A 25,155-nucleotide genomic window follows, 5' to 3' on the forward strand; every position below is an offset into this window, starting at 1 on the left:
TGTCCAGCCTATGTTCAAACATATCTGTTCCAAAGAATAACTCTAAATCACTTATTCAAATTATCATTCACAAAAAGTCACATAAAATCTGAAGGGTTGTTATGTCCTCTATGTCTCTTTGGCACTATAAGCTTATAGTTCTCCCCTCCTTTTTCTTTTTCTTTTCTTTTTTTTTTTTTTTTTTTTTTTTTGCCTTTGCAAAGAAGCTAGGTGACAGGAGATACAGGGTTGTCCATGTCTAAATAAATCAATGTGGTTTCATTTAACCTGTTCTTTTCTGCCTTCTATTATAAATTGAACATCAGATCTAGAAACCTAACCAGAGTTCACATTTTGGCATGAAAATTTCATAAGTCATGTAGACTTCCACCAGGAGACACATAATGTGAATCATCTTCCTTTCTATAATCACAGCAGTAACTGACAATCATTGACTATGTCCGCTGTTTTATCTAATGGTTGTATTCTAATTTGATGTGCTCTTCATTTATTAGCTAGAGTACATCAATAAGTAATTATCATTGTTTAGAAACTATTTGTTTACTCTCAGGATAGTTTCTGAATATAAATGTGAATACATACCTATTCTTTTCCCTAATTTACCAGTTTTCAAACTAATGATTACTTTCCAGAATCCTCCAAATTATTAATATTTACACTTACAGTATCATTATGAAATCTTAGGCTTAAAGACATTTGATTTATGCAGCCTATTTCTTTCATTCTTATTAATGTCAAATTATCCTAAATTTAGCCAGTGGGAGCCTCTTCAAGTTGGCTCCTGAGACTTTTTGATGTAACGCTAGAAGTCTTTAACAGTTTTGTCACCAGCTCTGTAGTATCTCATTCTCTCCGAGAATCTTGCAGAGTCACTATAACACAGAGAAAAGGCTCTTTATTCTAATGTCCAGGCAAAAGAAAGGAAGCACTTGAGGGACAGTAATCTCAGGCTGATTCAAACAAAAAGACAGGAAAGTGTAGTATCATAGTGGCCCTAGAGTAGTCAGGGACCATGTCTCTTGATGTCATTGCAAATGGAGGTGGAGCTGTAGTTACACATGCAATCTTCCTCATCATTTTAGGGGTGTGCATTTTATTGTAATGAAGCAAAGGTAACTGTAGGTTACTTTAGTGATTGTTCTGTGCACTCATTTGCCTCTCACCAGAGGCTAATGTTCAAAAGTAAAGTGGGTTACTGGGCTGTCTTAGTGGACCTGATTGATAGCCAGGTTAACTGCTTTTTCTTGATCCTAACTTCCTGGCACTGCTGATGACCACATAGTCATTGAAAATTAACCTGGCCCCTCAGTCCCATCCCCCTTCCCACAGGCCCGTACTTTGACAGACTGACGCCATATCCCTGCAGGTGTTAGCAACTATCTCAGCTTGCTTCCTTTCTTTCCCTTCTGAAAAGATATATTTTAACATTTTAAAAAATTATTTTGCAAATTTTACATGTCGATTTTTGGAAGATTAGGAAACAAAAATAATTAGGGCAAGGAAAATAAAAACCATCCTTGTGTTATTTCACATTACTTTTTAAATGGATGCATATATTTTACCAAAATTAAAAATATAAGCTCTGCCATCTTTCATTATCAGATTTATTCATGACAATAGAAACAATTCTTAAAAAACAGCATAATAGGATATCTAATAACAAAAAAATATAGTTAATAATTAACAATTTAATAGAATAAAATACATGTCATTATATTTTATACCTAAAATGTACCAATAAAATTAATTTTAAAAAAGAACTAATCTTTTAGTAAACAAAATAATATATGAATATGCCAGTGGAAACACAAGTGAAAGATATCAGACTCTTGATTAATATTGCCAAATTATGCTTCAGAAAATATCAATACCTACTCATAACAGGAATACAATTGCTCATTTCCATGACAGTCCCCCAGAATTAAATATTATTAAATTTTAATTTAAATCTGAATTTTTCAAACTGCATTTTAAAGTGCTATTGAAACTTTTGAGCCAGGCTTTTGGGCCATTCCAATAATTGGTACAGACTTCTACTCCAAGGAGATGTAGCTCTGCCTTCCTGACCTACTGCTGCCTCCTGTCATTTCTTAGAACCAAGTCTGGCTGTGATTCAGGACATTTTTCACTTCCCAGCTTCTTGTCCAGTGTTGTTTCCACTGCACTATACAGCCTTATTTGTAATCATTCCTGATCCCACTTAATTTTCCATCAACAAAGCAGTACCACATCAGAGTTTTAGTACGTTCAACCAGTCTTAGAAGCACATTTTGCTGCTTCACTTTTGGCCACTTTATATTGGATGAAACAGGGGTGGAGGGCAAAAATGAGTCAGACCCAAAAAAACAATATTATATCACAATCAAGATAGATGTCAGAAATCCACTAATGTGACAGCTTTTGCTATGGTTTGAATGTGTTACTCACAAATTCATGTGTCTCTAACTTGATACCCAAATTCATGGAGGTATTGGAAGCAGGACCTTTGGGAAATCATTAGGATTAAAGTCATGAAAGCCGGGCCACCAAAATGGAATTAGTGGTCTTATAAGATAGGAGGAAGACAGACTCAAGCTAACAGGCTCGCTCAGTCTCACCATGTGTCATGGTTTAGATCTGGAATACGCTTTCAAAGCCTCTGTGTTCAGGCATGGAACTTTTGAAAGGTGAATGGAGACTGGCGGCACTATACTCATGAGCAGGTTAATGTGCTGAAGAATCCATAGCTAAATGTGCTGTTAGAAAATGAGCCTGGTCAGAAGAGGCAGAAGGGGGAGTGAAGTGGAAGGGTCTCTCTCTCCCTCCCTGGCTCCTCCCTTCCTTTCTGCTTCCTGCCCCCCATGATGTAAGCAGCCTTCCTTCATCAGATGCTTTCTCTGTGCTCTTCCTGCCTTGGGGCCAGTTAACAACAGACTGAACCCTCTAAAACCATAAGCCAAAATAAACCTCTAAGTTGTGGATGTAGGATAAGTTGTCCCAGTGATGAGAAAGTGATGGAGACACCATATGATGCCCTCTAATGTGTTATAATGGAGGAAGAAGCCATTCCTAGATATGAAGCAGACACTGATGCTGTTGTTTTTGCCAGCTTTCAGAATCATGAGCTAAATAAATTTTCATTCTCCAGCAATCACCCAGTGTCTAGTATTCAGTTACAGCAACAGAAAACAGACCAAGAGATAGAGGCTGTGATAATAGCAAATGAATAGTCCCTTACAATGAAGTGACTTTAAGACAGAATGACAAATATTAAACTGGAATGTGTAGGCACCTGAGTCTGGATTTCCCAGCTGTGTCCACCCTGGGACAAACTACATAAGGATGTAAATGTTTTGTTTTCTGTAACTTGCCCTCTGCTTACAAAGTACATATATCAACTTCAAGTCAACATCTGAAATGTTGGATATTTCTGTGAACTTTCACCCCTCCTCCTATTATGCATACTATATCTAAAGGGAAATATAAACCAATTCTATTCAAGGATGACAGAGGTCATCCATGAATCAAGAGGTTTTTTTTTATGTTGGAAGCTACAAAGACATTTAAGCGCCACCTTCACCCTTCTGAATGTCAAGTTAAAGATGAAATTTGGGTTAGTTGGAGAAGATGAATCATTGCAATCATCTTGATTGTCCACAATGAAATGCACTTGTTTGATTACCACGCATCAGCTACTTTCACACACTGCTTCCTATAGAAGAGGAAATTCAGTCTTGACCCTGACAACTGAATGTCAAGAGCATTGGTTGTGGAACCAAGTTCAAGTTCTGCCTTTCTAGCTGCATAATTCTTGGCAAGGCTCATGTTTCACATCAGTTTCACTGTCTATAAGATGGGGATGACTCTTATAATTCCTATTTCATTGGGTTGTAGAGGATTAAATAAGGCAGTGCTCCTAAGGATGCATGAATCTTAGCTGCAGTTACTCATAAAGAGGTCCGAGTCAATGCTAATCTCTTCTTCAGGCTTGGCTGAAAAGGTTGTTTTAGCAATTCTATTTTGTGGATGAGGAATATTATAGGGTGAGAATAATTTATTTTCCCAAAGTTTAACGAACATTTGCAGTGTGGTTAATGGTTGATTCTGTGACACCAAAGGGCATTGCTGACATCTCAGTTAAAACACCATGAAATCTGAAAAATAAAGATGAGAAAACATATGATACATAACATTTCACCTGCCCCCAGCACCCTGCTCCCACTTTTTGATTTTTTTATTACCAAATCAGTAGCTTGTATATTATCAAGTCTTATAGGAAAAGGAACCATTTAAAATTATTATGCATATTTTTTATGTATTTGTTTTTCAAAAGTTGCTCAGATATGACTTTAGCATATTCAATCATTCTCCTCTTCCAAATAATTAAAAGAATCATACCCCAGTGATACATGCACACCCATGTTCATGGCAGCACAACTTGCAATAGCTAAAACTTGGAAGCAGCCCAAATGCCCATCAACTGGAGACTGTGTACTACTCAGCCATAAAAAATGAGAAATTAGAGACATTTATAGCTAAATGGATGCACACTGAGGCCATACTTTAAAGTGAAATAAATAGGACACACATGTATAAATACCAAATAGTTTCTCTAATGTGAGAAACTGAAAGTGTAAATAAGGACTAAAAGATATAACAGATAATGCAAAATAGGAAGAAAAGGGGCAAAGGGGAAACAGAAGTGGGAGGGGTAGAAGAAAGGAAAGAAAGGAGTGGAATTAATATAAGAAAATGAAAAACTGGAGACAGTCTTTGTAAATGGGGAGGGATGGAGGGGTTGAAGGGAGGGAAGGGGAAGGGGGAACAATAAGAACCAAGAGAAATTACATAAAGGTGCAAATTTCCAATGATGAATGTCATTATATTGTATACCTAAAATGTATCAATTAAATGAATTTTTAAACAATCATTCTCCTCTTCCAGTTCTACCACCTAAAACAAACTCTGCTTACATCCTCATGGAATTAAGACCATTAAACAAGAAAGAAAAAAAACATTTTACAGAAATTGAAGAAAAGCATTAAGTATGTTATGCTAGTATTATGCATGTGTATGTTTGTGAGTGCACGCATGCAAACATGTACATTTATCATGTATCTGAATTTCATCCATGATAAAAAAGATCAGTACATAGGTGAGCTGTTTCCTATCTACTGTTTTTCTTATTAAACATTAGGCAGTTTGTAACAAAATATTAGTAAACTAAGTCCAGAAACATAAAAAGGGTCATACAAAAGATCTAATAAGATGTCAATTTTTATCAGGCTGCTATAACAAAATACCTTAGATACCAACTAATTTATAAACAACAGAAAATTATTACTTACAGTTCTAGAAACTGAAAATCTCATGATCAAGGCACCAACAGAGCAGATGTCATATTTGGTGAGGGCTTGTGCCTCAGATATCTCCATGTATGTCTTCACATGGTGGGGTTAGAAAGCAGTCTCCTCAAGCTAAATTTATAAGGACAATAATCCCATTCAAGAATCATGGTCTTTGAGACCTAATTACATCCCTCTGTCTCTACATCTCAATATTATATTGGGTATTAGATTCCAACATAAGAATTTTGGCATGACACCAACATTCATATCATAGCAACAAACGATCAGGTACAATTTATATGAAGAATGCAAGGTTGGTTTAATGTTTGAAAACTATCTAATGTAAAACCACTATCAATGGAAAAAGGATGAAAACCACATGTATGAAAATAAATCCATTAAAAACATTTAAAAATCCTACATCCCTTCATGAATAAAATACAGGTAGATATGGGAGAATACTTTTACATCATCATGAAGGGTATTTATGAAGAAGTCACAGCTAACATCATATTTAATGGTGAAAGAGTGAATGCATTCCCCTAAGTGGCAGGATCAAAGCAAGGATGTCTATTCTTACCACTTACATTCAATATTATACTAGAAGCTATAATGAAGGCAATTAAGAAAGAATTTATTTCAGATTAATAAATGAAAATGGTATAAAAGCCATCCAGATTTTTTTAAGTAAAATTATTTTTATTTATATATAATATAAATTTAATATATAGAAAATAATAAAGAATACACTAAAAATATCAGAACTAATAAAATCCTTCAGCAATGTTGCAGAATCAAAATCAATATATAAAAATCAATTGCATTTTCACACATAGCAATCAACAATCTCAAAATGAAATTAAGACAACAATTACATTTATAAGAGCATCAAAAAATGAAATATTTCAAAATAAATTTCAGAAAAGAAGTAGAAATCCTATCTTTCAGCTCACAAGGTAAAAATGGAATCATTACATTTATTTCAAAACTGACCCTGGAGTTCAGGGGGACCATTATTCTGTGGTTGATTATCTGAGCTCAGTAATGATTTGAACTCAGGAAGTCCTCAGTTGGCCATAAAGCACTATTGTGAGAGGAAAAGAAAGGGGATGACTTTGTAAGAATTTGAGAGATCACATGTGTGTCCTATTTATTTCACTTAAGAGTATGGCCTCAATGAGCATCCATTTAGCTGTAAATGTATCTAGTTCCTCATTCTTTATGGCTGAGTAATACTCCATTTTATTTAAGAAAAACACATTTTCTTTATCCAGTCTCCAAATACCCAATAGTTTCTCTACTGTGAGAAACTGAAAGTATAAATAAGGTCTAAAAGGTATAATAGATAATGTAAAATAGGAAGAAAAGGTGCAAAGGGGAAGGGGAAGTGGGAGGGGTAGGGATAAAGAAAGAAGGGAATGGAATTGATGTGAGAAAAAGAAAAAATGAAAACAAAGTCTTTGTAAATAGGGAGAGGTGGAGAGGTTGAAAGGAGGGCAGGGGAAGGGGAAAAAATAAGAACCAAGATGAATTATGTAAAGGTGCAAATTTCCAATGATGAACGTCATTATATTGTATACCTAAAATGTACCAATAAAATTAATATAAAAAAAAAGAATTTGAGAGATCACTGGGGAAGGAGGATGCTGTGTTGTTGAGGAAAGAGGAAGAATCTTGGGAACCTAAAGGAGTGTAAAGGAGGCAGACAAAAAGTAAACAGATCCAGGAGACCAGAGCTGGATGAGTGGTCCAAGAGCAGAAATTGAGTACTACTTGCTGGGCAGTAGCTCCACAGTATTTACTACCCTTGATGGCCAAACTGACAGGCCCACACCTGTGTTCAGACATCACATTGGCAAGTACTTTCCTCTCTTTACATCAAGCCCTCACCAATCTGTCACTCATGAGCAGGAGCAAAACCCAATTCACATCAGGAAACATAAATGTCATTTCCATTTCTTTGACTTTTATTAGTACATGTTTGCAGTACAAGATTACATTCACTGTAGGGAACTGGTACATGTACATAACACATTTCAACTTTTCCATTTTAGAAGTTAGTATGTTGAATCTCTAAAAGAGCAAACATCTAGCTCAGATCATATTGCTCATAATAGCAGAAAAAAATTCACATTTACATTTTCAAATCTATAAGACTGTGTTCACAAGATATACTGTAATGTTATTCACCCTTAGTTGGTTAATATGTTGCTTCTAAAGGGTGAATGAGCAGAAAAGCCACCCATTGCTAGGAAAAACACAAAGTAATGCCTTTATAGGTACCTAGTAATGTCATTCATAGCAGCAACAAAGAACACACTGACTGAAAGAAGAGAAATAGCTGTCTAGAAAACTTCTGATCAGCCCGAATACTGTAATCAGAAGTCTTTTGCAGCTCTTCTAATACACTGAATCACCACCCCTTCTAATAATATGATTACACCCTTCTGCTTTGGTTTCTGATCCCTATGATACCCCCGCAGGTAACCCAATTTCAGAGAACACCCAAGGTGAAATTCTAACTCCGTTTTCACTAATAATGAAAGCCATATATCATAGCTGTAAATTGCCAGGGACCCTGGAGTAGGCTGAGAGGAGATATTTTAATGGCCTAAGGTAATTACCAAGCACAGACATTTGCCATAATAGGAAATGGAAGATGATGTATCTTGGGAATAATCCAGGCAGTAAGTGGGCAGACCCCTTTTTCCTTCAACATCTCCTAGCAATTTAGACAGTATTATAGGAAGCATTACGAGATTAAATCAGTTACCCTGCCCCCCAAAAAAGTTTTAAAGCAGAATGAAGTTGAATATGTAGAATGAATACAAACTTTATGCTGCCTCAGAGAAAAAATAAATGACTGAATTTTTCTTCCCTTACTAATTCATTTAATAAACATAATCACCAGGACAGCAGTTTGATGTGATGCCTACTCAAAGGAACTGCTTGGAGAAGACAGAAGGAAGATACCTTACTCCTTTCAACAGAAATTACAAGCATTCTATCCGGAATTACACAAGCAGGCCAACCTTTAAATAAAAGAGTAAGACTATTTAATTTAGAAAAAGACCTTCCATATCAGCCAAGTAGGAAATAAGCTTGGATTTAGCTGCAATTGCTTCTCTAGGACAGGATGCAGGTAGAATGCCACAGCTCTTACCCCCTCTCACTGAGCACTCCTGGGCTAATTTCTCATGACTTTCCCAGTATGGATAGACACTTCTGATGCTATGTCCTCATGCTCTCTGTGTTCAAGTAATTAGTTCAATGTGTCTACTTGGAGCTCAACAACAGAACAGGTGTGAGCTCATCTTCATTTCCAAATCAAGTCAGCTTCCTCTTCATTTAACATGAAGATCACCAAATACCTTCCTGTTTTTAAATTCACTGGCTAGCTCCCAACCCTTCAAAAACTTTTCACTTGACATCCTGCATCCTATTCCCTCTTGGCTTTCCTCTTACCACTCTGAGTCTCAGAATTCTTTACTGATTCCTCTTCATCAACCAGCCATCCACATTTTGCAGTATTCTAGACCTCATCTGTTGAGCTCTTGTATCTTCTCTATCTACATTCTTGTTGATCTCATTTAATCTCATGGTTTTAAATGTCATTTATATGTTGATGACTCACAAGTGCATTTATCCAGCCTTGATGGATTTCCAGAACTTCAGACTCAGTTATCTTTCCACTATCTACTCGACATCATTTGGAAAACTTATGTGTATATTCATATATATCCATCTTGTTGATTCATCTTTTCTACAGATGTGTGATCATCCACTCTTAATTTATTCTTCTTTATATCCCAATCACAGTAACTGGTAGCCCTGACCTTTCTATAATCTCAGGACAAAATACTTGAAGTTACCATAATCTCACCTCCTTCTCTCTAATTCCATATCCAAGCCAGCAATAAACCTTGATGAATTGTGCTTTAAAGTATATTGATAAACCTGTCACATTCTACCACACCAACACTAGTAGCCTTGCTCAAGTAACTAATCTTCTTACTCATGTTAGCCTAACACAGTTCCCTAGTTTTACTTTTTCCTCTGGGATTCTATCATCAGTAAAACTTTCTGGTATCTTTTAACATTTAAGTCAAATGACATCACTCATCTATTCAGAATCTACTAAAGGTTTGCCATCAGACTTAGAATTAAAAGCAAAGACCGGCCCAAGCCCTACTGAGGTCCTGAGTCACACAGAACATGCCAAATCAGCCTGCTGCAGACAGGCAGGTCTGTGCACACCCTACCAAGGTCCTGAGTCACACAGAACATGCCGAATCAGCCCCTGCACACAGGAAGGTCAGTGCATGCCCTACTGAGGTCCTGAGTCATGAAAAAGACACCGAATCACACTGCTGAAGACAGGCAGCCACCTGGTTCCACACTACAAAGACCCAGAGGACACCAGACGACCAGACCAAGGTACTGAGTCCTGCTATTCCTAGATACATATGGATTACCAAAGTTGAACGAAGAAGACCTAAAAATTCTGAACAACCCAATATCAAACAATGAAATTGAAAATGTAATTAAAAACTTATCAACTGAGAAAACCCGGGCCCTGATGGCTTCACTGCTGAATTCTACAAGACATTTAGAGAGGAACTGCTGCCGCTACTGTTTAAACTCTTCAATGAAATTGAAAGGGAAGCAATACTCCCAAATTCATTCCTGGAAGCAAGCATCACCTTGATCCCCAAAGCAGAGAAAGACACAACTGCAAAAGAGAACTATAGGTCAATCTCACTAATGAACATAGACGCAAAAATCCTTAATAAGATAATGGCAAACAGAATGCAGAAGATCATCAAGAAGATCATAGACCCTGATCAAGTGGGATTCATCCCAGGGATGCAGGGATGGTTCAACGTATGCAAATCAATCAATGTAATACACTATATCAATAGAATCAAGGACAAAAACCATATGATTCTCTCCATAGACGCAGAAAAAGCATTTGAAAAAATCCAACATGCATTTATGATAAAAACTCTACAAAAAATTGGAACAGATGGTCTCTACCTCAAACTGATAGAAGCCATCTATGAAAAACCAACAGCCAATATCATACTAAATGGTCAAACACTGAAATCCTTTACACTAAAATCAGGAACAAGACAAGGATGTCCACTATCACCACTGTTGTTCAATATAGTTCTGGAAACATTAGCCATGGCAATTAGACAAGAGAAAGAAAAAAAAGGAATAAAGATAGGAAATGAAGAAGTCAAATTGTCATTATTTGTAGATGACATGATTCTCTATATAGAAGACCCAAGAACTCCACCAAAAGTCTTCTAGACTTAATAACCAAATTCAGTCAAGTACCTGGTTACAAGGTCAACACACAAAAATCAATAGCTTTCCTCTACATGAATGACAAGACTCACTGAGAGAGAAATAGGGCAAATAATTCCTTTCACAATAGCATCCAAAAAAACTGAAATATTTAGGAGTCAACCTAACGAAAGAAATCAAAGACCTCTTCTCTGAAAACTATGGCACTCTGAAAAGAGAGATTGTAGATGATATCAGAAAATGGACAGACATCCCCTGCTTCTGGGTAGGAAGGATTAATAGAGTGAAAATGGCCATACTTCCAAAACTCCTATATAGATTTAATGCAATTCCAATTGAGATCCCAGCAGCATACTTCATGGACCTTGAGAAAACAGTCCAAAAATTCATTTGGAACAAGAAGAGACCCAGAATAGCAAAAGCAATTCTAGGTAACAGAGACATGGCAGGGGGTACCGCAATCCCCAACCTGCAACTCTACTACAAAGCTACTGTGATAAAAACAGCATGGTACTGGCAAAGAAACAGACTTGAGGACCAGTGGACCAGATTAGAAGATGCAGAAATAACACTAGACACACTCAGCCATCTCATCTTTGATAAAGGAGCCAGACACCCTCACTGGAGGAAAAGATAGCCTCTTTAATAAATGGTGCTGGAAAAACTGGGCTTCAACTTGCCAAAGATTAAAACTAGACCTATATCTCTCACCATGCACTAAACTAAAATCAAAATGGATTAAAGATCTAAATATTAAAATAGAAACTCTGAACCAGTTGGAACAGAGGTTAGGTAGAACCCTTGAAGACATTGGTGTAGGAAAAGATTTTATGAACAAAACCTCAGTTGCCTGTGAACTAGCACAAGCCATCAACAAGTGGGACCTCTTCTTATTAAAAATCTTCTGCACAGCAAGAGAAACCACCAGCAGTGTGAGGAGACAATCCACAATGTGGGAAAAAATCTTCACCTGCTTTTCCTCAGACAAAGGTCTACTATATAGAATGTATAAAGAACTTAAAAAGATCAGACCTCCCCAATTTAAAGACCCAATCCAAAAATGGACATCTGAAATGAACAGACATTTCTGAGACAAAGAAGTGGAAATAGCAAATAAATACATGAAAAAATGTTCAACATCACTGGTCATTCAAGAGATGCAAATGAAAACAATGCTGAGATTCCACCTCAATCTAGAAAGAATGGCTGCTACCAAAAAATCAACCAATAACAAATGCTGGCAGGACTGTGGGGCAAGAGGAACCCTGCTCCACTCCTGGTGGGAGTGTAACCTGGTGCAAACACTGTGGAAATCAGTATGGAGATACCTCAAAGAACTAGGACTAGAAGTCCCATTTGACCCAGCTGTTTCCCTGCTGGGGATCCTCCCCAAAGAATTAAAAGAATCATACCACAGTGATATATGTGTGCCCATGTTCATAGCAGCACAGTTTGTGATAGCTAAAACTTGGAAACAGCCCAAATGCCCATCAACTGGAGACTGGATAAAGAAAATGTGGTTTTTTATAAAATGGAGTACTACTCAGCCATAAAAAATGAGAAATTAGAGACATTTATAGCTCAGTTGATGCATATTGAGGTGATACTCTTGAGTGAAATAAATAGGACACACACATATAAATACCAAACAGAAAGTGTAAATAAGGACTAAAATGTATAATAGGCAATGTGAAATAGGAAAAAAAGGGGCAAAGTGGAAGGAAGTGGGAGGGCTAGGGGAAAGGATAGAAGGGAATGGGATTAATATGAGAAAATGGAAAAATAGGAACAAAATCTTTGCAAATAGGGAGGAATGGAGGGGTTGAATGGAGGGCTGGGCAAGGGTGAAAAACAAAAACCAAGAGAGACTATGTAAAGGTGCAAATTTCCAATGATGAATGTCATTATATTGTATACCTAAAATGTACCAATGATTAGAATGAATAATCGATAATGCAAAATAGTAGGGAAAGGTCCAAAGGGGTAGGGGTAGTGGGAGGGGCAGGGGAAAGGAAGAAGGGAAAGGAAAAATGATGAGAAATGGAAAAAATGGAAATAGTCTTTGTAAATAGGGAAGGGTGGAGGGGGTGAAGGGAGGGCTAGGAATGGGGAAAAAATAAGAACCAAGATGCATTATAGAAAGGTACAATTCCCAATGAGAAATGTAATTGTGTTGTATACCTACAATGTACCAATAAAAGAATTTAATACAAAAAAAATGCAAAGACCTTGCAGTGGCTTCAACATCTTTGTATGTCATTCTACTCCTACCCCTCCCAACACATGACCACATTGGACTCTGACCCATCCTCTGCTGTCCCCTCCCTGGCTCACTGCACCCTAGGACAATGGCTCCTTTTTTCTTTTTATTGAACAAGACAATCCAGTTTCATTTCACAGCCTTGTGCTTGCTGCTTCCTCTGTGCAAAATATTCTTTCTCTGCACCATCACTCCTTCAGTTCTTAGAGTAACATGTTACTTGTTCTGTGAGATCACCTCTGAGCACAATTCCAAACTCCAACCTTGCTTCTCAGAATTATCCATAATGTTTCTTTCGTTTTTTTTATTTTTCTTTCTAAATTTATCATTGTCTGACATAATATATATCTATATTTTCCTATTCATGAAATAATATATATATATATATACAACTTATATATATATATATCACTATGCATGAAAACTCCTCAAGATTGCAGGTTTTTATCTCCTTAATTGTAGGCTGTGCTATAATTCCTAAAATGGGCTGAGCCACACCCTGAATAGGCCTCCCATACATACATTTTGGTTTTTTTGCTTTTTTTGTTAAATTCTTTTATTGGTACATTTTAGGTATACAACACAATTACATTTCTCATTGGGAATTGTATCTTTACATAATGCATCTTGGTTCTTATTTTTTCCCCATTCTTAGCCCTCCCTTCACCCCCTCCACCCTTCCCTATTTACAAATACTTTATTTCCATTTTTGCCATTTCTCATCATTTTTCCTTTCCCTTCTTCCTTTCCCCTGCCCCTCCCACTACCCCTACCCACTTTGGACCTTTTCTTACTATTTTGCATTATCGATTATTCATTCTAATCATTGGTACATTTTAGGTATACAATATAATGACATTCATCATTGGAAATTTGCACCTTTACATAGTCTCTCTTGGTTTTTGTTTTTCACCCTTGCCCAGCCCTCCATTCAACCCCTCCATTCCTCCCTATTTGCAAAGATTTTGTTCCTATTTTTCCATTTTCTCATATTAATCCCATTCCCTTCTATCCTTTCCCCTAGCCCTCCCACTTCCTTCCACTTTGCCCCTTTTTTTTCTATTTCACATTGCCTATTATACATTTTAGTCCTTATTTACACTTTCTGTTTGGTATTTATATGTGTGTGTCCTATTTATTTCACTCAAGAATATCACCTCAATATGCATCAACTGAGCTATAAATGTCTCTAATTTCTCATTTTTTATGGCTGAGTAGTACTCCATTTTATAAAAAACCACATTTTCTTTATCCAGTCTCCAGTTGATGGGCATTTGGGCTGTTTCCAAGTTTTAGCTATCACAAACTGTGCTGCTATGAACATGGGCACACATATATCACTGTGATATGATTCTTTTAATTCTTTGGGGAGGATCCCCAGCAGGGGAACAGCTGGGTCAAATGGGACTTCTAGTCCTAGTTCTTTGAGGTATCTCCATACTGATTTCCACAGTGTTTGCACCAGGTTACACTCCCACCAGGAGTGGAGCAGGGTTCCTCTTGCCCCACAGTCCTGCCAGCATTTGTTATTGGTTGATTTTTTGGTAGCAGCCATTCTTTCTAGATTGAGGTGGAATCTCAGCATTGTTTTCATTTGCATCTCTTGAATGACCAGTGATGTTGAACATTTTTTCATGTATTTATTTGCTATTTCCACTTCTTTGTCTCAGAAATGTCTGTTCATTTCAGATGTCCATTTTTGGATTGGGTCTTTAAATTGGGGAGGTCTGATCTTTTTAAGTTCTTTATACATTCTATATAGTAGACCTTTGTCTGAGGAAAAGCAGGTGAAGATTTTTTCCCACATTGTGGATTGTCTCCTCACACTGCTGGTGGTTTCTCTTGCTGTGCAGAAGATTTTTAATAAGAAGAGGTCCCACTTGTTGATGGCTTGTGCTAGTTCACAGGCAACTGAGGTTTTGTTCATAAAATCTTTTCCTACACCAATGTCTTCAAGGGTTCTACCTAACCTCTGTTCCAACTGGTTCAGAGTTTCTATTTTAATATTTAGATCTTTAATCCATTTTGATTTTAGTTTAGTGCATGGTGAGAGATATAGGTCTAGTTTTAATCTTTGGCAAGTTGAAGCCCAGTTTTTCCAGCACCATTTATTAAAGAGGCTATCTTTTCCTCCAGTGAGGGTGTCTGGCTCCTTTATCAAAGATGAGATGGCTGAGTGTGTCTAGTGTTATTTCTGCATCTTCTAATCTGGTCCACTGGTCCTCAAGTCTGTTTCTTTGCCAGTACCATGCTGTTTTTATCACAGTAGCTTTGTAGTAGAGTTGCAGGTTGGGGATTGTGATACCCCCTGCCATGTCTCTGTTACCTAGAATTGCTTTTGCTATTCTGGGTCTCTCCTTTTTCCAAATGAATTTTTGGACTGTTTTCTCAAGGTCCATGAAGTATGCTGCTGGGATCTCAATTGGAATTGCATTAAATCTATATAGGAGTTTTGGAAGTATGGCCATTTTCACTATATTAATCCTTCCTACCCAGGAGCAGGGGATGTCTGTCCACTTTCTGATATTATCTTCAATCTCTCTTTTCAGAATGCCATAGTTTTCAGAGGAGACGTATTTGACTTCTTTCGTTAGGTTGATTCCTAGGTATTTCAGTTTTTTGGATGCTATTGTGAAAGGAATTATTTGCCCTATTTCTCTCTCAGTGAGTCTGTCATTCGTGCAGAGGAAAGCTATTGACTTTTGTATGTTGACCTTGTAACCAGCTACTTGACTGAATTTGGTTATTAAGTCTAGAAGACTTTTGGTGGAGTACTTGGGGTCTACTATATAGAGTATCATGTCATCTGCAAATAATGACAATTTGACTCCTTCATTTCCTATCTCTATTCCTTTTATTTCTTTCTCTTGTCTAATTGCCATGACTAATGTTTCCAGAACTATATTGAACAAGAGTGGTGATAGTGGGCATCTTTGTCTTGTTCCTGATTTTAGTGTGAAGGATTTCAGTTTGTGACCATTTAGTATGATATTGACTGTTGGTTTTTCATAGATGGCTTTTATCAATTTGAGGTAGAGACTATCTCTTCGAATTTTTTGTAGAGTTTTTATCATAAATGTATGTTGCATTTTGTCAAATGCTTTTTCTGCGTCTATAGAGATAATCATATGGGTTTTGTCTTTGGCTCTATTGATATAGTGTATTACATTGATTGATTTGCTTACGTTGAACCATCCCTGCATCCCTGGGATGAATCCCACTTGATCAGGGTGTATGATCTTCTTGATGATCTTCTGCATTCTGTTTGCCAGTATCTTAGTAAGGATTTTTGCATCTATGTTCATTAGTGAGATTGGCCTATAATTCTCCTTTTCAGTTGGGTCTTTCTCTGATTTGGGGATCAAGGTGATGCTTGCTTCCAGGAATGAATTTGAGAGTATTGCTTCACTTTCAATTTCATTAAAGAGTTTAAACAGTAGTGGCAGTAGTTCCTCTCTAAATGTCTTGTAGAATTCAACAGTGAAGCCATCAGGGCCCGGGCTTTTCTTAGTTGATAAGTTTTCAATTACATTTTCAATTTCATTGGTTGATACTGAGTTGTTCAGAATTTTTAGGTCTTCTTTCAACTTTGGTAATTCATATGTATCTAGGAATCTGTCCATTTCTTCTGTGTTGTCCATCTTATTGGCATATAGGTTCTGGAAGTAGGTATTGATGATCATCTGGATTTCTGCTGGGTCTGTTGTAATTCCACACTTTTCATTCCTAATTGCATGGATTTGGGCCTTTTCTTTCCTTTTTCTGACAAGGCTGGCTAAAGGTTTGTCAATTTTGTTGATTCTTTCGAAGAATCAACTCTTGGCTTCATTGATTTTTTGTATTGTTCTCTTAGTCTCCATTGCATTGATTTCTCCTCTGATCTTTATAATTTCCTCCCTTGTATGAGCTCTGAGGTTGTCCTGTTGTTCTTTTTCTAGAAGCTTGAGGTGCAGCATCAGGTTGTTTAATTGAGCTCATTCTGTTTTCCTAATATGCGTATTCACTGCTATGAATTTCCCTCAAAAGACTGCTTTCCTTGTGTCCCATAGATTCTGATATGTTGTACTGTCATTGTCATTTAATTGAAGGAACTCTCTGATTTCTTCTTTAATTTCCTCCGTGACCCTTTGGTTATTCAGAAGTACGTTGTTCAATTTCCACGTGTTTATGAAATTTTTCCAGTTTCTTTTGCTATGGATCTCCAATTTCATCGCACTATGGTCTGATAATATACAGGGGATAACTTCAATTCCTTTGCACTTACTTAAACATGTTCTATGTGTGAGTATGTGGTCTATTTTGGAGAATGACCCATGTGCAGCTGAGAAGAATGTGTATTCTGATTTTGTGGGGTAGAAGACTCTGTAAATATCTGTTAAGTTCATTTGTTCAAGAGTTCAATTGAGTTCTAGTATTTCATTACTTATTTTTTGTCTAGTTGATCTATTTGTGACAGTGGGGTGTTGAGGTCCCCCACTACAATTGTATTGTGCATATATGACTTTTCATGTCCGTTAGTATTTGTTTTATATAGTTGGGCACACTAGTGTATGGTGCGTAGATATTCATGATTGTCATCTCTTCCTCTTGGATTCTTCCCTTTACAAGGATGTAGTGTCCTTCTTCATCTCTCTTAATTCTTGTTGGTGTGAAATCTACTTGATCTACAAAGAGGATAGCTACTCCTGCTTTTTTGGGGGTTCCCGTCGCATGGAGTATTGTTTTCCACCCTTGAACTTTCAGTCTATGAGTTTCTTTTTGAATTAAGTGTGTTTCTTGTATGCAGCATATTGTTGGATTTTGCTTCTTGACCCATTCTGCCAGTCTATTTCTTTTGATTGGTGAATTGAGACCATTAACGTTGATGGTGATAACTGAAACGTATTGGCTTCTCATCGCCATGACTTTTTCTTTTTGTTGGGTTCTCCCCCTTTACCTTTAATTTCTTGTCATGCCAGATGGGTTCATTCTGCTTTGCTTCCTGGGGTTGTGATCCTCAATGTCTGTTCCTAGGATATTGTGTAAAATTCTTTGGAGGGCTGGTTTGGTATTCACGAAGCTCCTAAGGTTTTCTTTGTCATGAAAGTATCTTATTTCTCCATCAATTTTGAAAGATAGTTATGCAGGGTACATCAATCTGGGTTGGAGGCTGTTTTCTTTTAGGGCTTGGAATATGTCACTCCAAGCTCTTCTTGCCTTTATGGTTTGCATTGAGAAGTCTGCTGTGATTCTGATGGGCTTTCCTTTGTATGTGATTTGTTTCTTTTCTCTGACTGCTTGGAGAATTTTGTTCTTCTGTTGTGTTTCTGGAATCTTAACAATTATATGCCTATGTGTAGATTTTTTTTGATCAAGGCTATTTGGAGTCCTATATGCCTCACTTATCTGTATGTCAAGTTCTTTTCCTCTGCTTGGGAAGTTTTCTGCCATTACTTCTGTGCAGAGTTTTTTTTAAGTCATCTGCACTCTCTCCTGCTTCTTCATTGACTCCAGTCTTACGTTATTCTTTGCATCATCTAGCAGCTGCTGGATTGATGTCTCCTGTTCCCTTATAAGTTTGAAGCAATTTTTCTTTTCCTGGTCATTAATTGCAATCTTATCTTCTATATCTGAAATTCTGTCCTCACATAGGCTCATTCTGCTGTGTAGACTTTCAGTGGAGTTTTTCATGTCCTGGAAATCTATTTGCATCTGTTTTATGGATTCCATTTGTTTCCTATGTTGGGATTCCATCATGTTCCTGAGCTCCTCTCTAGATTTATTAATCATGTCTTGCACTAGGAGCACAATCTCTGCTGTTATCTGAGAAATTATTTCTGATTTCATTTTTTCCAGATCCCCTTTTGTTGCCAGTTCAGTGGGTCCAGGTGGTTGAGTATCAGAGTGTTCCATCTCATTTCCCTTTGAGGTTGCCGTAGGTGATCTGGAAGTCTGGTTTTGAGACTTATTTATGTGTTTTCTCATTTTGACTGGGGGGGCCGGGGTTGTGCTGTTGCCACCTGAGAGGATCACCTCCTCTGAGCTAGGAGAGGTGGGACAGGGGCTAGCAGCAGTGGTAGGGATGGTGGCCCAGAAGCCCCTTCCTCTTTGCCTGGAGTGGTGGGACAGAAGGTGGCCCAAAAGCCCTTTCCTCTGGGCTGGGGGCAGCGGGAGGAATGGTGGCCAGGAAGCCCCTTCCTCTGGACCAGGAGCAGTAGGACCATGGCTCGGAAGCCCCTACCTCTGGGCTGGGAGCAGCAGGAGGGATGATGGCCCAGAAGCCCCTTCCTCTGGGCTGGGAGCTGCGGGAGGTATGGTGGCTGTGAAGCCCCTTCCTCTGGACCAGGAGCAGTAGGAAGGTGGCTCAGAAGCCCCTACCTCTGGGCTGGGAGTGGTGGGAGGGACAGTGTCCCAGAAGCCCCTTCCTCTGGGCTGGGAGTGGGGGGACAGAAGGTGCCCCCAAAGCCCTTTCCTCTGTGCTGGGAGCAGCGGGAGGGATGATGGCCAGGAAGCCCCTTCCTCTGGACCAGGAGCAGTGGGACGGCAGCTCAGAAGCCCCTACCTCTGGGCCAGGCGCGGCGAGACACAGTAACATGTTCTGGTGGTCTGGTGTCCTCTGCGTCTTTGTAGTGTGGAACCAGGTGGCTGTACAGAGGAGCTGGGGGGGGGCAGTTGTCCACAGGCTGATTCGGCGTGTTCTGCGTGACTCGTGACCTCAGTAGGGCATCCACAGACCTGCCTGCCTGCAGTGGGCTGATTCGACATGTCCACCTGACTCACAACCTTGGTAGGGCATCCCCCATACATATATTTTGAATAAATGAATGGATCCCACTCTTAACCTGTTCATATTGAATAGCAGGAGATATTTACTCAAGGTCTGAGGACAAAAGAACTGCAATACCCTATGAACTTGGAAGCTGTCCAGTCTCGTACCCTTCCTTCTACAGATAAGAAGGCTAAGCTTGGGAATGGGCTCCTGTTTCTCCTGTTGGGTGCTTTCTATGAATGGGTCTGTATGGATACTCTACAGTCTTCTTCATAATCTGCAGCTCCATCAAAGGTATAGTTTTCCTGCCAATGTGTTCCAATAATGACAATGGCAGTGATAATCACAATGATACAGTAGCACTAGGTGACATTTATTGTTTGCTATTTATCATTTAACGTACTATCACTTTCTCATATATTACCTAACATACTTCTGACAATAAATCTGTGAGGTAGCTACCACCATTAATAATCCCTTTTAATAGATGAACAAAAGAACTAGCAAATTAAGCAATAAGAAGCAAATTTGTAATAAATAGAGTTTGGCTATTTTTTCAGGTCCATTAGATTCCATAACCCAAGATCCTGAAATCTACTGTACACTGCCTCCCTGAAATCCCTGCCTTTATTGCACATGGCTCTATCCACAGATAGGGCCTCCTCTGGTGACCCTGCTGAGGGCCACAATGAAGAAAAAGAGGCACCAGTAGGGCCCAAATGATTAATACTTCAATGTCATTTGTGTTGTAAGACCAAGTTTTCTCTACAAATAAGAACAAAAATGATTGCAACTGTTCACTTAATTCATGTGTTTGGATCTAAACATAGCAGAATTAAATGTTTTAAAACTTTTGCTAGCAGCCTTTATTTTAGTTCCCAATACTGGCTAAGACATTTAAAGGGAAATTTGGATTCAGTGAAATTCTTGATGCAAATGTATGTTCTCTTCTGGTTCCTAAACAAAAAATAACTTCATATAATCCTTTAAAAGCTACTGCCAGTTGGAATTGGCTAAACGAATTATCTCAAAAAGCCATTTTGAAAACATACATAATGAATTAAATTTCTCTTTCTTTCCAAAGTTTATCAGTTTATTCACATGGGTGAAACGTACTCATATCGCATGAAACAAAATCTGGTAGACTTGGTTTCAGTTCTGGTTCAACGTTTATTGGATGCAGCCATTAGGGATGTTTTTGAACTATGAGAAACCTCTGTTTATCTGTTTTTAAATGAGATTAAGCCCACTTGTCTCTCATATGTTTTGAAAATTGAATGATGTTATATATAAAACAGTGGCTGAGATAAAATAAGTTCCCAACAAATGCTATTTTACAATTAGGATCTATACTTAATTGTCTTATTCGGCAAAGTGTAATGGCATATTATCATTTGTTAAAGGAGTTTCAAGACTGTACTTGAAAGTATTTTGTTATGCTTATCTTTTCAGAAGCAGCAAATCTTACTATGATTGACTCTCATAGATCTTAGGGGTTTTACAAAGCTTAGAAGTAAGACAGTGAAGTCCTAGACAGTGAATTTCCCTATATATCATTATCAGAACCTGCAAACAATTGTGACAGCTACTGAGCATGTGTGTGGCTACCTCTGCGTGTGGTCTCAGAGCAAAAGGCAGAGTCAAAGAGTCGCATAAAGTGTGCTCAGAGAGAAAGAAACCCAAGTTTATGATCTGATGGTAGTGTAACATGTCAAATGGGCTAGGCTGAAGTGCATTTCCAGACACCTCTTTTCCATGTATTTCTGGTTACTGGGGGAAGCAGAAGGAAAATTCTGGCAGGAAATTTGAAGTGTGAGAGGGGAGTGGCAGCCATTTTAAAACCTGTTTCTTCTTATTAGAAATGCCACATTGTTTTTCCAGGGCACACAGACATATAAGAACTTGTGTCACTGTTGCATTTGTGCCACTATTGTATATTTGTTCCAAAACAGTATGTCAACAAGGAATTCTTAGTATTTTGAATGTGTGTTATCTTTTCAAGGCATCTCTTGACCGTTTTTGTTTGGTGTGTTCCATCATGCAGCTAGCAAGGAGGTCATTTTTCAAAATTTCACGTTTTCAAACTTATCTAACCCAATCATCACAATTCACAGTTCGATTCGGAGCATCCTCTAACTGAAGAAAGCACACACACCTTGCAGCTATGCAGGCGAGATGGTCCCACAGAGTGGCAGCACTGCTGCTGTGTAGGGGAATGAGCAGAAATGGCAGCCAGTTTTAGTTTACACACGTTGTGGCAGATCAATCGATCTGCCTTGTCTCTATCACCCCCTAGATCAGCCTTCAGCTTCTGTTTCCTGGGCAGGCAAATGTGTTTAATTTCATAGTAAAATTTCAAGCTTTTCCAGGACACCCACACCTCTAACATAAAGTCAAGATTACATGAGTTTCAAATTGTCTTCAAGGCTCCAGCTCATGCTTGTGAACTACAGCTTCTACGTGCTATCTCCACTTTACATCTGTCTTCCCCTCCAAACTCTGCATTTCGGAATCCAGAGTGAGATACTCAGACAACAGAGGCTGATCAGCTCGATCCCACAACTTGTCAAGATCAAACCTTCTACACAGCCACCCCTGTCCCCCCACACACATGTACATGTTCCCCAAAAGCACATGTTGGAAACTTAATCACTATTGTAAAAATACATGTATATATATTGTCATGTGCACCTATACATCTGATTTTAATTCATTTTGTGTTGCTGTAACACAGTATCTAAAACTGGGTAATTTAGAAGGAACAGAGACTTTTTTTCTCACAAGATCAAAGGGTTTATATCTGGCCCAGGCCTTCATTCTGCCTCATGCCATGACAAGAGGTAGGGGAGGGAGGGAGAGACAGGGAGAGACAGAGAGCAAGAACATTCTCAAAGCAATTAAATTCCATTCTTTCATGAGGAATCCACTCCTGCAATAATGAACCCACTCCCATGATAAATTTCACAATAAGGGCAGAGTCCTGAAAGTGTGAGCACCTCTTAAAGGTCTCACCTCTTAATACCATTATGATGCTGATTCAGTTTTCAACACATGCTTGTGCGGAACACATTGAAACCATAGCATATACATAGACACATATATTTCTGCCTCTGTGTGCGTGTGTGTGTGTGCACGCGTGGTGGGGTGTGTGTATTTTTCCTGAATCTTGTTCTGCTATTCTGAATGAAACTTGACAGGCCAGTATGGTATTATTATCTACACTGCAGCCTAGCCAGTGGAAAAACTAACTCTGTCTTTTTTTCAAGAAAACTAATCAGAAAGTTTGAGGTCATACGAGACCATTAGAAATGGATTTATCCGTTAATATATAAAACCTTTAAATGTGTCCATACATGTCAAAAGTCACAATGAGACTGAGAGTGCCATTAAAATTGTATTATGATTGTATTTTGTTATAAGAAGAAAAATGCTTAAATTCTACTTTTAGCCACAATCACCTGTTTAAAGCATGAGAGTGTAGTGTTAAATGGATTATGGTTGTTTACAGTTCTATTGGGAGGATGCATACACGTGGGCGTAATACATGAGAAATCATATAAAAGATAATTCAATCCCATGTTCTATCACAGAAATTAAACAGACTGTACTCAAAATTTTAAAATGAATATAAGCCATTAATTAGAAAGGGGGAACTAAATATTAAAAAGAAGCACTGCAGTGATAGAAAGTAATTCCCTGCAGAGGGAGAAAACTTGGGGTGATAAGGGTGTAGTAGAGTTTTGTGTTGAGGTGTTATTTTTTGAAAATATGCCTTGTACTATATGACTATGTGACTTTTAAAATGCATGCATGTATTTACTTAGATAAAAATTTTAAAATAAATGTAAAGATGAAGGTACAAAAATGCTTATCGTAGTTGTTTATAAAATCAAGAAATTAATACCCTCTAAATAACCATTTTCACAGACTGGATATCTAAATTTCTATATGCTGTTTAAGGAAGTGTATTGCTAATCAAATCATCTTTAGAAATAGTTTTAGTAGAAAAAGGATTATAATAAGTTAACAGAGGGCAGCTGGCTTCAAAACTACATAATCAACATCATCTCAAACATATGGTAAAAGAAAATTAATTGAATGGTGGAAATACTTAGAAGTATGAATGGTGAAGTAGAAATTAGTACTTTTTCTGCTGTTTTTCATATTAGTATGTGTGCTTTTCAGAATAGTTTCAATGAATGCACTGTATAGGAGAGAAAAGGGTGAAGGGGAAAGAAGACAGAAGGGAAGGGTAAAGAAAAGAGAAAGGAGGAGGATGGAAATCAGTGGAAGAACAGGTAGAGGGAAGACGGGGGCATGAGCAGCTGGTCCCAGCTAAAAACTTTTCTTTCACTACCTATTTGTCAAGTGTAAAGAATGTGCACAGCAGAAACCTGTAGCTATGGGGCTATTCCAGCCCATTCTGAAGAAACTGAATGTTACTTTCAAGAAGGGACAGTCCTGCTATTGTTTAACTAGATATATTTCTCTGCATAAAATTTGCTACATTTTAAAGCACAATTTACAAACAATAAAAGGAACTCCTGTAAGTTGACAGTTGATGAGTTCTGACAAGTGTATATAGCTATGGAAGCACCATGGGAGTCAAAATACAGAGCATTTCCATTACCCTAGAAAGTTCCCTTGTGCACCTTTACAAGCCAATCCTCCACTTCTTGAGGAAACCACTGCAGTTAGCATCTCTCTGTAATCATATTTTATTTTCTGTTATAGAACTTCATACAAATGGAAATACATGAAAGTTAACTAAAGGGAACTAACATTTATTGTGTTAATGTTTTGCTGGGAAACTTCAGTAAACATTTTTGAAACATTACTTCAATTAATTCTCTTACTGATACTATGAAGTAACTATCTGAAATCTACTATGGTGACAAAAAAAATCCCTAAAACTTTGCCACTGGCACTTGGTCAGTTGGTGGTAAAAGCAAGATTAGAATCCATGTCTAGCTTAAATCCAAACCCACAGGATTTCCTCATATTCAGGTAGAAATTTGCAAAACATATATGAAAGGCCTCACATCAGTAGTCAAGAAATACATGAAAAGTATTTTGTTATTCTTTTTTTTTTCTTTGTACCAGGGATTGAACTTGGGTCCTTGCGCTTGTGAGGCAGGCAGTGGAACCACTGAGCTAAATCCCTGGACCTATTTTGTTATTCTTGATCTACCAGATCATTATTATTGTTTAAGTCAATTAAGTTTTTATAGTTTTCTTCATGCATTTCTAAACTGACTGACTCACTCTTGGTTCTGGAGTGAAGTTTCAAATAATATAATATCCTAAAATTCACTGAATTATAATCAGATCCTACTCACAGGGACTTGTATTAGTAAATTCAATTATGGAAGAAAACAGAGCTTTGATATATTTCTAATAGAATTTTAGAAATATGTTTATAATATGAACAATAAATATATTGAATGACAACTTAAAAATGGACATGTAGGCTGCTTCCAAGATTTAGCTATCATGAATTGTGCTGC

The sequence above is a fragment of the Heterocephalus glaber genome, unplaced genomic scaffold, assembly GCF_053883595.1.
Source record: "Heterocephalus glaber isolate CG9 unplaced genomic scaffold, H.glaber_assembly_v1.0 deba00000594, whole genome shotgun sequence".
Classification (NCBI taxonomy): Eukaryota; Metazoa; Chordata; class Mammalia; order Rodentia; family Bathyergidae; genus Heterocephalus; species Heterocephalus glaber.